Source organism: Tamandua tetradactyla, chromosome 1 (assembly GCF_023851605.1).
Source record: "Tamandua tetradactyla isolate mTamTet1 chromosome 1, mTamTet1.pri, whole genome shotgun sequence".
Classification (NCBI taxonomy): domain Eukaryota; kingdom Metazoa; phylum Chordata; class Mammalia; order Pilosa; family Myrmecophagidae; genus Tamandua; species Tamandua tetradactyla.
In genome coordinates this window covers 102,445,416-102,462,659 of record NC_135327.1, presented here as the reverse complement: position 1 = coordinate 102,462,659, position 17,244 = coordinate 102,445,416, and the positions used below count along the sequence as shown (strand labels likewise).

Below are 17,244 nucleotides of genomic sequence, written 5' to 3'. Positions count from 1 at the left end.
GATTAGAGGGAGATGTGATTCCACCCATTCCAGTGGGTCGTGATTAGTTTATTGGGATCCTTTAAAAGAGGAACCGTTTTGGCAAAAGCTTCAGAGTCCTAAGAGCCACAGGAAACACGAGAGCCCACAGAACCAGAGACCGTTGGAGATGAAGAAAAACTTGTCCAGGGGAGCTTCATGAAACAAGAAGCCTGGAGAGAAAGCTAGCAGACATCACCATGTGCCCTTCCAGCTTATAGAGAAACACTGAATGTCGTTGGCCTTCTGGAACCAAGGTATCTTTCCCTGGGTGCCTTAGATTGAACATTTCTATAGCCTTGCTTTAATTTGGCATTTTCACAGCTTTAGAATTGTAAACTTGCAACTTAATAAATTCCCCTTTTTAAAAGCCATTCTGTTTCTGGTATATTGCATTCTGGAAGCTAGCAAACGAATACTTGCCAAACCCCAACCAAAACCATTCCTGCCAATTCTAAAGAATACCTAGGGCACTATATACGATTCTACAAAGGTTCCACGCACTAGGGTAACTCTCCAAAACCTACAACCTCCAGGTGGGTCTTTGGACCAGATAAGTCTTGAAATGCAGAGGGGCCAGCCCTTCCAGAATATCAACTAATTCAATTCCACACACACCCCCATCCCATATTATCAATAGCCCCTTCCAACATGAAAAACTTAGAATGGGCATAGCCCAAATACCCTTAAAGAGTGGGAGAATGATCAAAGATGATGGTGCAGTTATACAGAGAAGGTCGAGTTTATAAATGAGCATGAGTGTTGAATCATTATACTGATATTTCTTTTAGTCTCCAGCACCTTAGAGCAGCTAGAAGTAAAAACATAAAATTGTGGAATTATAATCCATCAGCTAGAAGTAAAAACATAAAATTGTGGAATTATAATCCATAACAAACTCTGAAATCTATTCTATAACTAATTGTAATGTACTTTGAAATTTATTGCTTTTATGTATATATGTTATTTAAAGAGAAGGAGGAGTTTAACAGATCAGGTAGGATTTAACAAATGAGTATGACTGCTGAATCATTATATTGATATTTTTGTTGGTCTCCAGTGTCTTACTTAGAGCAGCTAGAAGAAAAAAACAAAAAATCTTGAAACTGTAATCTATACCAAACTTTAAAATCTGTCCTATAACTACTTGTTAAAATATACTTGGAAATTTATTGATTTTTTTGTATATATGTTATATTGTACAATTTAAAAAAATGTTTAAAAAATCATTCCCTAGGTTGAGAGATATATTTATTAAATGGATGAAATGAACCCAAGTTTACAGGGTAGAAGTACTCCTTCAGCTTCCTACCAAATGTATACACACACACACACACACACACAAAATGCACAATTTGGTGTTCAAAAGTTTTCTTATCCTAGACAACTGCATCTCAGACTTGGTAGAGCAAAGAATAATAGAATGTTCTACATTTATGAGCTCCAAATTGTTTCCAGTTAGTTTCTCAGATTCTTTATAGAATAGGAAGATGTAAACAAATCAATTGCTCAAACTGGCTTAATGCCCTACAAGCAGCTCAGATGTGTCTTTGCCGGCTCTGGTTCCTTACTTAGTCTTCCTTGTCCTCTTAACCAGTTTACCTGATTTCCAAAGTAAACCCTTTGATTCAGATCCTTCTCTTACCTCTGATTTACCCCTTTTGTTCCCAAGCTAACCTTTGGAAATGTTTTCTCCAGTTAGTACATTTATTGAGCACCCATTGTGTGCCGCATTTGGGCACAAGGATGACGTTCCTCTTGTACGCATTAATCCTGCCTCCATGCATTTCTACTTTGGCTAGATTTCTGCATCATCATAAGATCACCGACCCCACTCCAAGGGACTGGGCTGATGGCATCTATAGAAAGAGGCTAAAGCTTATATGATGTTAGGTCAAGTTAAGATGAACAGGTTAAGGTGAACAAGTCAGCGTCAGAGAATAAAGCAGCCAGATCTCAGAGCTAAGACCAGACAGAAGCACACTGGGGGAAAAGAAGAAATTAAATTTGAGCAGTTGTCGTCAATTTGTCTTTGAATAACGCTGTTCTGAGTGGTTGGCTTGGCTCAAATTGTGTTATTTATTATCAGCCTGTCATGATATATGGCTTAATAAACATTTTATGTATAGTAGTAGTATTGAGATGTGGAAGCCATAATAAAATTATAGTTTCTTCTGGTAAAATCATTTCTAGCTTGTATAATTTTATACTGGAATTAAATATGTCAGTAATTCATGGTGCATGTAAAGGGCAACATGGCTCCCAAGTGTTCATTTCCCTAACAAGTTTGAAAGGCACTGCCAAGGAAAACAGGACAAAGGCAAAGAATAAGTTAACTGCAAAAAGAATCAAATTCAGTTCAGGAATGCTATAGGTGATACAATTTAGTTAATTTATGTCTTTGTGGCTTTCGTTATATTAACTTATTCTTTGTCAAAATCACATGTGTTTATATGGTATGTATTTCTAATTATGGTTCATAAGTTAGAATTAAATTTGTAATTCACTATTGTAATGAAGTTGCTTCTCACCTTCTTTAATTATGTGGACAAGATAACATTTTTAGAAAATTAAGCCCTATTCCGATGTTAGTATATAACTATTTTAATTCTCACTTTAAAATAAAAAAAACAGACTTTTAGTTTTCAACATAAAATATTTGGGGAGGTATAGTTTGATGTACAGAGTACTGTTTATTTCTCTACAATATCAGAACGTAGGGAATGTCCAAATTTTAACTGAAGGCTCTATGATTTTATCTATGGTAGAGTCCCAGAGAAAGCTGGGATACCTGAGTTTCAATTGAGCTTACTGTGAGCAGTTTAAAATATCAGTGGGTTTTAATTGTATCACTATATAATAAAGGGCTTATATTTGGGAGAGACAAAGTTTTTTCCTGTCTTAAAATTCAGATTTTTTTTGTCTCTTCTGAATGGCATAAAATGAGACAGATGACTCTAGAAAATATCATGATATATAAACATGTTTACACTAGCTCAACAGGCAGAGTTCTCGCCTGCCATGCCAGAGACCCGGGTTTGATTCCTGGTGCCTGCCCATGCAAAAAAAAATAAAAAATGTTTACACTAGCATCTGATGGCACACATCATAGGATCAATAAAATCTTAAAATCCCTAAACTTCAGTGAGTCAACCAGAGCCTGTCTCTTTTCATCTTCTAATTTATCCCAAGACCTTAAAGGGCTATGAACTTTGAGGGTAAGTCCTAGCACAAGTAATGTTTTCACTTCCATGGAAGATTACACATTTTTGTTGTTATGACATTGGGATTATAAGGTGCACCATAGTCATTGAAAATCAGTTTTTTCCACTCAATTTATATCTGCATATCATTAAATATTTTTCAAAAGTTAAAAAAATAAACAAAAGTCAAAAGAATAATGAGAATGTAAGTTTTAAGAACAGGATGCTTATCTATCAGAACAATTCTGTGCTTCCACTGTTTTATATTAACTTTATGGTTGACATAATTTTAAAATAAGTATATTGGAAAACACATGCCAAGTCTAATGGAACATAATATAGTTTCTTTCAATTTTAATACGTTTGGAAAATTAAGCTATAAAGGTAGGTTAAAATATATATATAAATATCTTAAGTGCTTTTGTGAGATATAGGGGAGTTAATATTTGTAGAAAAGATATGCAATACATCTGTAACTATTTCAATTTCCATAACTACTCTATCTCGAAATAGGTGGATAAAACCACTGGAAGAGTAAATATGGTTAAAATTCAAGATGTCTTCAGTTTTGATTGCTGAAACCTATTTGTGCATATAATCAGAAGAGTCACAATGTTTTTTATTGTTGCTATTTTCACAATTACAAAGCTCATTCCTGTGTTTTTTTAATGACATAGTTCATTACTCTGATTACAATTCAATTACACGTAAGAATAATTCTGTTTTAAATGACATGGTTAAAACAAAATAAATAGAAATAATCCAAGGCCCATGACAATTTCTCACCTGAGCAAAAACATGTTAAGTGTACTATATTTTTATAGCTAATATTAGCCAGGTTCTTCAAAAATATTGATAATATTTTTCTAAATTTATTTTTCATACCTCCTCTTTTCTTGATAGAATCAATGGCTCATGTGACCTTAATTTTCTTTCTAAGATAAACCACCTCATTGTTATGAACTGTGATTTAAAAAAAATCCTTTATTAAGTATTCCTCCTTATACAACAATCATGCTATAATGAGAGACTAATAGAACAAGGAAAAGGCATTTACTCACCTCAATTATTCATACTAGGTTTTACTTATTGTGAATTTATCATTGGGCAATATCAAGCACACGTCCTTAAAAAGATGAGAGAGAATTTTAAATTATGAAAAAGTGATTTATTTATAATATGGATGTATATTACATATACCTTTAAGAAAGGCAGTTGAAGGAGATTCACATACCTTCAATGTATCTTCTGGATAAGTTTTCCCTTTCTTCTGTAGGTTTTCCCTTATTTCAATCATCTACAGAATTTAGCTTTTAATCATTTTTGTGTTCCACCTTCAGAAGTAGTATGTTCTTTCTGTAAGCGTTAAACATCAATTCTTTGTTTTCTCTAGTCCTTCCCTTCAGAGGAGTTAAAGTATCATGATGTCCTTTCCCTAGGCATTCTTTCTGATAAGCAGGTTCATCAATGATATAAGAAAAGTTATTTCTATCTGGGTATGTGTCTTGTCTTTTCTGAAGATTAGCTTCTCTACAATACACTGGAGTTTCTTCTGCTGCAGATATTTCTGTAGAAATCATGCAACTCAAAGTTGTGTTTCCTTAATAATTTGTAGGTTTCTCAAGACTGAAATTTCTTTTTTGCTGTTAAATTGGTTATGTTAACTCATCTGTATTTTTTTTTCCAATGCTGGAAAAATCAGAATTTTCCAGTATACTCAATTCTCTCTCTCCTAGAATTCTTCTGCAGCTGAACTGAACTTGAGAATGACTGAAATTCAGAAATAAGATTGCTTTCATTAAGATTATCAAGTGAAAACTAATCATCATATGTGGATTCCCCACAATCAGGAGTCTCTATAACAGTCGTGCACTGTGGGCTGTTTACTAACTTCAAAAGTTGCAATTTTGGCATAGTAGCTTTCATGCTATGCTTTTTGCTTGTGATTTTTCTTTTGAAGATGAATATAAGCACTCTGACATTTTTTTCTCTTTGTCGAGGAACTTTTGGGAATCAAATTTAGTAAATAGTGGTCTTTTGTTGTAGAAGACAAACTATATTTCTCATCAAACGTCTCCTTAGGAGTTCCTTCAGATTTTTTTTTTTTTTGGTCAGGGATGACAATTTCATCTATAATATCTCTTTGCCAGTTTATTTTTTCCAAGGATTATTCATGGATTCTGAGGACTTGGCTCACTGAGGTCATAGCAAGATGCCAATGAATGAATGTTACTTGTTTTCAATACAAGTGAAGAAACACAAATTTCATTTTTAATTTCTTTAATGAATCCTCTCAATTTTATTTCCGATTTCTACATCCTTAGTTTCCACAAAGATCATCAAAAGGTGAATGTAAAACACCAGCAAAGGATTCATCTGAACAAGGGTGTCACGTGAAATGTTCAAAGGTGCTTTACACAGAGAGCTGGCTGGATTATCATGAACATCTTCAATCATTTGAGGAAAAGTGGGGAAAATGTTTTTCCTTTTCTCAGTCATCTCCTATAATCTCTTCCCCACTGCACTGTAATGACTACTAGTATCAATTGTATTTGTAGGACTATATATTAATGAACCATTAAATTCAATTAAGAAAACAGGTATATCTGACCAAAAGAGGGAGAAGGAGTGTAACAAATAAGCTATCAGTAGTTGAGAGAGTTCAAATAGGGTTGAGAAGCAACTCTGGAGGTCACTCTTACTCAAGGTTCAGTTAGACATTGCTACCTATCAAACCTGCCAAACCAAAACCAAAACCATTCCTTCCAATCCTGAAGAACACCTAGGGCATTATATAAGATTCTGCAAAGCTTCAATGAACTAGAATAACTTTCCAGAAACATACAACCTCCAGATGGGTCCCTGGAACAGATAAGTCCCGAAATGCAGAGTGTCAGCCTTTCCAGAACATCAACTAGTTCCATCCCCCATCGCATATTATCAATAGCCCCTTCCAATATGAAAATGTTAGACTGAGCATAGCCCAAATAACTCTGAAGAGGGGGAGAAAGATCAAAGGTGATGATGGAGTTATACAGAGAAGGTAGGGTTTAACAAATGGGTATGATTGTTGAATCATTATGTTATTATTTCTTTCAGTCTCCAGTGCCTTAAAGTAGCTAGAAGTAAAAACTTAAAATTGTGAAATTGTATGTAACCCATACCAAACTCTGAAATCTGTTCTACAACTAATTGTTGCGATGTACTTTGAAATTATTGCTTTTTTGTGTTTATGTTATTTTTCACAAAAATAGAAAAAGAGAAAGAGAAGTATAACAGAGAAGATAGGATTTAACATACGAGTATGACTGCTGAATCATTATATTGATATTTCTGTTGGTCTCCAGTGTCTTGGAGCAGCTAGAAGTAAAAAAACGAAAAATTCTGGAACTGTAACCCATACCAAACTTTAAAATCTGTTCTATAATTGCTTGTTAAAAGGTACTTGGGAATTTATTCTTTTTTACATTGTGTTATGTTTCACAATTAAAGAAAAAGTTAAAAAAAAAAAAAAAGAGAGAGCGAGAGAGAGAGAATAGGTATATCATTATCTAGAGTTGATTTTTGCCGTCATAGCTCTTTAGCTATTTTCTCAAGTTTCTTTTGAAGTCTTTTATCATTTTCTGGCATTTGGGGAATAAAATCTTTGAGTTGCATACAGTTAGATGTTATTTTCATTAGGTATAGCAATTGTTCATTAGTTTTAGCTGCAGGGAAAAAAGTTTCATTGTGTACCCCAGCTGTCCTGCATTTTTCAATCCAGAGCACCGAGAAAAGCTTTACCCCTTTCTTCTGCGCTTGGTCCCAAGTGCTCTGGCAACCATCTTTGAATACGTGAGTTACTTGCTGGTTACAAGTTTTTGAACCCTTTGTCCCCATATCAGTAAGTTGGTTTATAAACGTATTTGAATAGTTGTTTTCTCCATAGGATGACCACATGTCCACATGTGCGCCTGCAGCTTTCAGGATGGAATTCCCTGGGGCCTAGGGGCTGCCGGAAGGGACTAGGTTACAGCCCACTTCGCTGTGTGGGATCTGGGACCAGGCTTGACCATGTGGAGCCCACAGCTCTAAAAGGAGCTGTGGCCCACAGGCCGATCTTGTCTCACTTCTATGGAGTGAATCATGACTAAAACAGTCTTTTAGAGCTCATGGAAAGAGCCTCAGTTCTTCATTAATTTTAGTTGTTGTTTTTGTTTTGTTATTCAAAACAGTGTAGATGTCAATTTGTGTTTAATGTGCCTAAAATATATCCACCAATTCCGTAAGTAACTAGAAGTACTTTCAATTTTGTGTTCAATTTTAAGTGTAAATGTTGACTTAGAAAGAAAAAAAAGAAAGAAAACCTGGAGAATTTTTAAAATTGATCACTTCACAGAAATGTTCTGCATTTTTGGGAAAGTGTTACTTTGTTTTTAAGATATTTTAAAACTTTAATTTTAAACATCATCCTGTTTCAATCCATGATTTTGACATATTCTCTAAAAAGTAAACTAAGAAGAGACATGATAATCACCAGAAAACATACTCAAAGTATTTTTCTTTAGTTTACATATTTGTTCTATTAGAAATATTGATCAGAGTTATGATTTAAGTATTTAAGAGGCCATTTAACTCTGGCATTGTTCAAAAATGCTCCCCCAATAAATTATTATCTTTTATAAAACTCAACTCTTTAATTTTGAGGTGGCTCAGCTATAAGTAGGTATCATGTACAGCCAGTTTGTGGAACAAAAAGACATTGCTTTCTCAAGAATCTGTAACAATCTATCAAAATTTTGACACAGATATCAAACTAAGAGTTTCCCTATTTCAATTTCAGTTCATTCCCCTTAAGCAAAGGAATATCATTCAAAACAAAAAAAATTGGAGTTCTCATTATCATATATACAAGGTGACAGTGAAAATATTTAATAATGGACAAGCACAGCAACCATCAATGAGACAGGATGCTAGGCAGAGAAATGGGGGAGGGTCCCAAAGCTTCCCAGGCCCCCCTCCCCATGCCAGGAGTGGTTGGTCTGGTGTGGAGAGGGTGGGGGAGTATGAGACCAAGGAACCAAGAAGTGGCTATTTATACCTGGGTATGGAATTAACTCAATACTTTAACAACCGGTGTGGCTTTATGAATGTGAACCCTGGATGGGTGGTTTATGGTTTGCCTAAGTGCGACACTTGCAGAATAGATTTTAAAAAAACAAAAAGCATTCCTCAAAGCATTCTTTTAATTACAGAGTTCATTTATGAAAAGGCCCAGTCAGTTATATAAGCATTTTGCTGATACATGTGAAAATCAAACAAGAGAAAATGCTAGTGGAAAAGTCATTTTCCTTCAAGATATTTACACTGAGTAAAAAATTTCTGTAAAGCTTGCCTAAGAGGGAATTATGATGCCTTGAACAATTGCAATTGGTGTATCAGAGAAAGAGTTAACTGTTACAGATTTTTATATCAAGCAAATTTATATACAGTGACTTTTTAACAGCCTATTAACGATACTGATTAAATCTAAGACATGATTGATTATAAGGTAAACTTATTTTATATATGACTAGAGAACCCTGACAATTCCTCTACAACCTAATGCTTTAATATCACTTAGAATTTTTTTTAATTTATGAACGAGCTCTATTAAGACTGAGTCAGGCAAATATTTCTTATCTTGTCACTCTTGTACATGCATTAAAATATAAGTAAAATAGTTTCTTCATATTCAGTCATTTTTTTAAACATCTTTTACTATGAAATATAATATATATTAAAAAAAGAAAAAGCAATAATTTTCAAAGTAGGCTCCAACAAGCAGCTACAGATAAGATTTCACAGTTTGGGATGGGTTACCATTGCAGTTTCAGGTTTTTCCTTCTAGTTGCTCCAGAACACTGGAGGCTAAAAAAAATTATCAATATAATGATTCAGTAGTCAAACTCCTTGGTTAAATCGTATCTTCTCTGTTATAATTCCTCCTTCTCCTTTGATCTTGCTCCCGCTCTATAAAGATAATTGGGCTATGCCCTTTTAACCTTTTCATGTTGAAAAGGGGTATTGATAATATAGGATAGGTGGATGGAATTAGTTGATGTCCTTGGAGAGGCTGGCTCCTCTAGGTTTCAGGACTTATCTAGCCGAGGAACCCTCTGGAAGTTATAGGTTTCAGTAAAGTAAACTTAGTGCATCAAACTTTTATAGAATCTCAGAGTCCTAAGCGTTCTTTAGGGGTAACAGGAATGATGTTGTTTGGAGTTTAGCAAACCTGGCAATTAGCAATATCTAGCTGAAGCTTGAGTAAGAGTAGCCTCTAGCATAGCTTCTCCACTCTATTTGAACTCTTAGCCACTGATATCTTTTGTTACCTTTCTTTTCCCCCTTTTGGTCCAGAAGGTATTATCAATTCCATTGTGCCAGGGCCAGGCTCATCCCTGGGAGTCATCTCCCACATTGTGAGGGAGATTTTCACCCCTGAATGTCATGTCCCACATAGCAGGGAGGGTAATGATTTTCCTTACAGAGTTGGGCTTAAAGAGAGAGAGGCCACATCTGAGCAACTGAAGAGGTCTCCCAGAAACAACTCTTAGGCCTCACTTCTCTGCTAGAGAAATAAGTTTCATAAGGGCAAGCCTCAAAATCAAGGGTTTGGCTTATTTACTTGGGAGTCCCTAATGTTAGAGAGCACACCTGGGTTTCCCAGTTGGGAAAGTTTAATAGTTCCATATTTTTTCTCCAGTCCCTCAAGAGATTCGACCAATACTTTTTTTTTTCCTCCAGTCCCTCAAGGGACTCTACCAATACTTTTTAATTATCAGCCCACCATAATCTGGGATGTATCTGAGTATTACGTTAAGCTATTCAGAATTATAAGCCCTCATTTCCATTCTGGGCTTCATGTGTTTGAATTATATAAATGAGCTCTCCAGACAGGTTGATATAGACTGTGTGTTACAGAAAATTTAGGTTCTTAACAAAATAAACCTCTCTGCCTTTGGTCTCACAAGTAGGTGAAGCTCTAGAGTACATACACTATCATCTTTGCTCTGTATTTTTTTTTTTTTGCAATCCAAGTTTCATTGTTCAATTTTTTTAAATTTTTTATTAATTAAAAAAAATTACAAGAAAGAAACACAAACATTCTTAATATATGCTCATTCCATTCTATATATAGAATCAGTAATTCACAATATCATCACATAGTTGCATATTCATCATCATGATCATTTCTTAGAACATTTGCATCAATTCAGAAAAAGAAATAAAAAGACAACAGAAAAATAAAACAAAAACAGAGAAAAAATTTTACATGCCATACCCTTACCCCTCCCTTTCACTGATCACTAGCATTTCAAACTAAATTTATTTTAACGTCTGTTCCCCCTATTATTTATTTTTATTCCGTATGTTCTACTCGTCTGTTGACAAAGAGGGGAAAAGGAGCATTAGACAAAAGGTTTTCACAATCACACAGTCACATTATGAAAGCTATATCATTATACAATCATCTTCAAGAAACATGGCTCTACATTTTCAGGCAGTTCCCTCCAGCCTCTCCATTACATCTTGGATAACAAGGTGATACCAACTTAATGCATAAGAATAACCTCCAGGATAACCTCCCGACTCTGTTTGGAATCTCTCAGCCATTGACACTTTGTCTCCTTTCACTCTTCCCCCCTTTGGCTGAGAAGGCTTTCTCAATCCCTTGATGCTGGGTCTCAGCTCATTCTAGAGTTTTTCTCATCCCTTGATGCTGAGTCTGTGCTCATTCTGGGATTTCTGACCCACGTTGCCAGGAAAGTTCACACCCCTGGGAGTCATGCCCCACATAGACAGGGAGAGGGTGGTGAGTTTGCTTGTTGTGTTGGCTACAGAGAGAGGCCACATCTGAGCAACAAAAGAGACTCTCTTGGGGGTGACTCTTAGGCCTAATTTTAAATAGGCTTGACCTATCCTTTGTGGGGTTAAGTTTCATATGAACAAACCCAAAGACTGGGGGCTCAGCCTATAGCTTTGGTTGTCCACACTGCTTCTGAGAATATCAAAAATTCAACTTGGGGAGGTTGAATTTTCCTCCGTTCTCACCATTCCCCAAGGGGACTTTGCAAATACTTTTCCACTCACTGATTAAATCACTCTGGGATTCATTGGGACATCACCTAGACAAACCAACAAAATCTCATGTCCTACCAAGGTTCCATGTACTTATGGTGTTCAACCAACTATCTGCATAAGTTATATTAGGAGATGCACTAGTCAAAATATCAATTTTGTGCCAAATAAACATTTTTGCTTTAGTCTCACAAATAAGTTGAGATTTTAAAATATTAATTACCATCTATTTTCAGCACTCTGCAGTAATGACATTCCTTTGTTCTTCCTCATGCAAAAACATTTTTTAAACTTGTACATTTAGTCACTATCATTATACACTCCAGGCATTCCTAGATTATACCATCTCAATCTTTATCATCTATCTTTCTTTGTGATTTCATGCCCCCAGTCCTCCTCCCTCTATCATTCTCACATTCAGCTTTATTCAGTGTTTTAACATAATTGTATTACAGTTAGGTAATATTTGTGCTGTCCATTTCTGAGTTTTTATATTCAGTCCTGTTGCACAATCTGTATCTCTTCAGCTCCAGTTACCCAATATCTTACCCTATTTCTATCTCCTGATGGTCTCTGCTACCAACGAAATATTCCAAGTTTATTCACTAATGTCAGTTCATATCAGTGAGACCATACAGTTTTTGTCATTTTTTTTTTTTTTGGCTAATCACACTCAGCATAATTTCCTTAAGGTCTATCCATGTTGTTACATACTTCATAATTTTATTCTGTCTTACAGCTGCATAATATTCCATCGTATGTGTATGCCACAGTTTGTTTAGCCACCATCTGTTGATGGACATTTTGGCTGTTTCTATCTCTTGGTAACTGTAAATAATGCTGCAATAACCATTGGTGGGCAGATGTCCATTTGTGTCCTTGCCCTCATGTCCTTTAAGTAGAGACAGCATATAGATGGATCCTGTTTTTTAATTCATTCTGCCAGTCTATCTCTTTTGTTTGGGGAATTTAATCCATTAACATTTAGTGTTATTAATGCATGGGTAGTACTTTCTTCTACTATTTTGCCTTCTGGATTTTATATGTCATATCTAATTTTCCTTTTTTTTTTTTTAACTTTACTCATAGTCTTCCTTTCTACACTCTTCTCCATATCTCTGTCTTCTGTCTTTTTGTATCTGTCTCTAGTGCTCCCTTTAATATTTCTTGCAGAGCTGGTCTCTTGGTCACAAATTCTCTCAGTGATTTTTTGTCTGAAAATGTTTTAATTTCTCCCTCATTTTTGAAGGACAATTTTGCTGGATATAGAATTCTTGGTTGGCAGTTTTTCTCTTTTAATAATTTAAATATATCATCCCACTGTCTTCTTACCTCCATGGTTTCTGCTGAGATATCTACACATAGTCTTATTGGGCTTCCCTTGTATGTGATGGGCTGCTTTTATCTTGCTGCTTTCAAGATCCTCTCTTTCTCTTTGACCTCTGACATTCTGATTAGTAAATGTCTTGGAGTACATCTATTTTGATCTATTCTCTTTGGGGCATGCTGCACTTCTTGGATGTGAATTTTAGTCTTTTATAAGAGTTGGGAAATTTTCAGTGATAATTTCCTCCATTAGTTTTTTCCTCCTTTTCTCTTCTCTTCTCCTTCTGGGACACCCACAACACATATATTTGTGCACTTCATATTGTCTTTCAATTCCCTAAGTCCCTGCTCATATTTTCCATTTTTTCCCTATATTTTCTTTTTCTTGCCAGATTTCAGATGTTCTGTCCTCCAGTTCACTAATCCTATGTTCTGTCTCTCGAAATGTACCATCATAGGTTTCCATTGTTTTTTTCATTTCTTCTACCATGCCTTTCATTCCCATAAGTTCTGTGATTTGTGTTTTCAGACTTTCAATTTCTTCGTTTTGTTCATTCCTTTCCTTCTTTATATCCTCCCTCAATTCATTGATTTGGTTTTTGATGAAGTTTTCCATGGCTGTTCATATATTCTGAATTAATTGTTTCAGCTCCTGTATATCATTTGAATTATTGGTTTGTTCCTTTGACTGGGACATAGCTTCAATTTTCCAGGTGTGAGTTGTTATTTTTTGCTGGCGTCTAGGCATTTAATTACCTTAATTAGTTTATTCTGGAGTTTGCTTTCCCTTCTTTTACCTAGGGTTTTCTTGCTGGATGAATTTGTTGTCTATCTGTTCTTTGACATTCAGTTCAGCTTTATCTGGACCTCTAGCTTAAGTTTTGTTTAACAGAGGAGAATTTTTAAGTTCTTATTTTCTTGTTTCTTGCCCTGCTTGTATGGTGCCTTCCCCCCCGCCCACACACACACACACACTTGGGAGGGTCTACTTAGGTATTATAGACCCCAGCTGGATTTTCCCAGACCAAATTGTCCTCCTATCAGGAGGAAAGAGTCACTTGCACTGGTTTTCCCTGAGGGTGAGACCCAGCAGGTTTAAAGAATTTCCTGTGAAGTCTCTGGACTCTGTTTTTCTTATCCTGCCCAGTATGTGGTGCTTGTCTGCCTGCAGATCCCACCAGCATAAGATGACATGGTACCTTTAACTTTGGCAGAGTCTCTCTCCTGGGGGCATGGTGGAGACAGAGGAGAGGTTGTAGGCCGGTTTTAATGGCTTCAAATTACCAAGCCCTGGTGTCTGAATTCCTTGAGGGAGGGATTCCACCTGAGTTGGACTTCACCCCTCCCCTGGGGAAGGCACAGGCTCCAGACAAGTCCTCAAATGAGCTTGTTTCTGCCTATGCCTGGGGCAGTTGCAGCCTGAGAAGTCCTGCCGCTGTATCCAAAGGCAGTCAAGCCTTTGTAGGAACACAGCCACAAAAACCTCTGTTTCCTTTTTTATTCTTTTTCTGTCAGTCCTGCCCCCTTGGTCCCAGGGCAAAAATGAGCGACCTCTGCTTTGACCAGGTTCACCTGAGCTGGGGGCCTATTTTTAGTAGTCAGAATTTGTTAACTAATTCCAAAATTGGCATTTGGTTGGGCTCAGCCCCTGCTGCTGGTAAAGTCTCATTCTTTTCCCCTCTGGGAAGCACCCTGTGGGGGGAGGGGCACTGTCTACTGTGGCTTGGGGAACTCATGGTTCTTGGGGGGGCTCACAGCTGGTCCAGACTGGGGTACACTGTGTTTTGGTCACTAACGTGGCCCCAGGAGCTGTTCTGTACTGTTTCTGGTATTTAGTAGTTGTTCTGGAGGACGAACTAAAATGTGCACATTGTTAAGCCACCATCTTGACCCGGAATTCACTGTTTTGCTTTGTATTTTACTTATCCTTAGTCCCAATCAGGTTGGCTTTGTTTTTATGTCAAATTGAAGCCGTATCTGTTCTTTGATTACTTTAACTGTTGTATGTAGCAATGCTGACTTTCAGAGCTACAGAACTCCAGCCCTGAATCTTAGGTGTCACAGAGGACTCAAACTTCCAGGGAAATATCAGCTGATACACTTATAGCTCGGTGTCTCAGAATCTAGAAATACACTTACACTTTTGGGCTAAGTGTGGCTGCCATAAGAGGTTACAGTCTAGGCTCCAACTTTCTTATAAGTATTTTCTGAAAGAGACTATAGCATTTTTGTTCTTTTGTTTATGGATTATTTTGCACAGCACATTGTCCCCAAGTTTCATTCAGTTTGCTGCATGGCTCACGACATCATTCCTTTTCATAGTCACACAGTAATCTGTCATACAATGTTGAATGTACGGTGGAATATACACATATATCACAGTTCATCTTTTGGCTTCTTAGTCATTGTACACTTCAGCCCCCTCCATCCATTGGGTGTGATGGATAATGTCCAAAATAAATAAATCATGTCTTTCAGTGCCCTCACTTGGATCTACATCAGCAGCACTCTCAATTTTAGATAGTTTTCATTGGTCCAAAGAGATAAATAACCAATAAACACAGCCTCACCAAATATCAAATCTAAACCTCACCCTAATCTTGTGTCCCCCTCCCCCAACCCAATTATTTACCCCTGGTATTGCTTGTGGTACAGTTGCTTTCTTCCTGTTAACTATAGACCATGTATTTTAGGTATGCTAGCTGCTGGCATGTGATATTCCAGAAATGGAGCAGCTTTTTAAAAGGGGAATTTATTAAGTTGTAAGTTTACAGTTCTAAGGCCATGAAAATATCCACATTAAAGTGAGGCTATAAATATGTCCTACATAAGGCATCCAGGGAAAGATACCTTTGTTCAAGAAGGCCAGTGACGTCCAGGATTTCTCTCTCAGCTGGAAGGGCATGTGGCAAATTCTGATAGCTTTCTCTCCCAGCTTCTTGTTTCATGAAGCTCCCCTGGGAACATATTCCTTCTTCATTTCCAAAGATCTCTGGCTGCATGGGTTCTGTAGCTTTTTTCAAAATGGTTCCCTCTTAAAGGGCTCCAGTAAGCAGTCCCACCTTGAATGGGTGGAGACATCTCCATGGGAACCATCTAATCAAAAGTTACCACCCATAATTGGGTGGGTCTCATTTCCATGGACACAATCAGAAAACTTCCACCCAGCAATATTGAATGAGGATTAAAGAACTTGGCTATCTGAGGTACAAACAGATCTATACTGAAGAACATTCCATGAGCAATACAGAAGAATATATATACTGATGTTTTTGGGTGTAATGTATATATGTCTAGTAGGTCTAATTAATTTATTGCATTGTTGAAGTTCTCTATTTCCTTGTTGCTGTCTGGTTACTCTAGTGGAGAGTAGTGTATTGAAGTCTCCCATTATTATTGTTGAAACATCTATTGCTCCCTTCAGTTTTGTCAGTGTTTGCCTCATGTACTTTGAAGCCCCTATATTGGGAGCATAAACAGTTATGATTATTATTTCTTCTTGGTGAACTGTCCCTTTTATTAATATGTAGTGTCTTTTTTTGTCTCTTGTGATGTATTTACACTTAATGTCTATTTTATCTGATATCAGCACAGCCACTCCTGCTTTCTTTTGGTTACAGCTTGCACTGAACATCTTTATCCATCCTTTCCCTTTATGTCCTTGGGTCTAAGACATGTCTTCTGTAAACAGCATATAGATAGATCAAATTTTTAAATCCATTCCACCAATCTGTATCTTTTAATTTGGTAAGTTTAGTCCGTTAACTTTCAAAGGTTTCACTGTAAAATCAGTTCTTGAATCTACCATCTTATCCTTTAGTTTTTATTTGTCAGATCTATGTACTCTTTCCATCTCTCTCTTTTTATCCTTTAAATCATCCTTGCCAATATTCTTCAATTCTGTGCCGTCCTCCAGACCTCCCTCTCCTGGCTTTTCTCTTCAGCTGATAGGACTTCCTTTAGTATTTCTTGTAGGGCAGGTTTCTTGTTGACTACTTCTATCAGTCTTTGTTTGCCTTTGAAGATTTTATTCTCACCCTCAGTTTTGAAGGACAGCTTGACTGGATACAGAATTTTTGGCTGGAATCCTTTCTGGTTCAGAATATTAAATATATCATACCACTACCTTCTCACCTTCATGGTGCCTGTTTAGTAGTCCGAACTCAATCTTATGTGCATTCCCTTGTCAGTAGTAGATTGCTTTTCTTGTGCTGCTTTCAGGACTTTCTGATTCTCTTCTACATTTGACAGTCTGATTAGTATGTGTCTTGGAGTAGGCCCATTTGGATTTATTCTATTTGGGGTTCACTGGCCCTCTTTGATTAGCGTATTTATATCTTTTTATAAAGGTTTTATAAACCTCTTATTAAAGTTGGGAAGTTTTCTCTGATTATATCTTCAACTAACTTTTCCAGCCCTTTACTCTTCTCTTCTTCTTCTGGGACACTGCTGATTCTTATATTTGCATGCCCTTGGTTGTCCATCATTTCCCTGAGATACAGTTCCATTTCTTCCATCTTTCTTGCCATTTGTTCTACTGTGTGTTCTAGTTCATTTGTTTTATCTTCTAGCTCACTTATTCTTCCTTCCACTTCTT

General features: G+C 36.5%; 1 pseudogene; it reads right to left on the bottom strand.

The window, feature by feature from the left end:
* Positions 1-5,148: 5,148 nt before the first annotated feature.
* Positions 5,149-16,787, bottom strand: LOC143681107 (microcephalin pseudogene; annotated as a pseudogene).
* Positions 16,788-17,244: the final 457 nt, after the last annotated feature.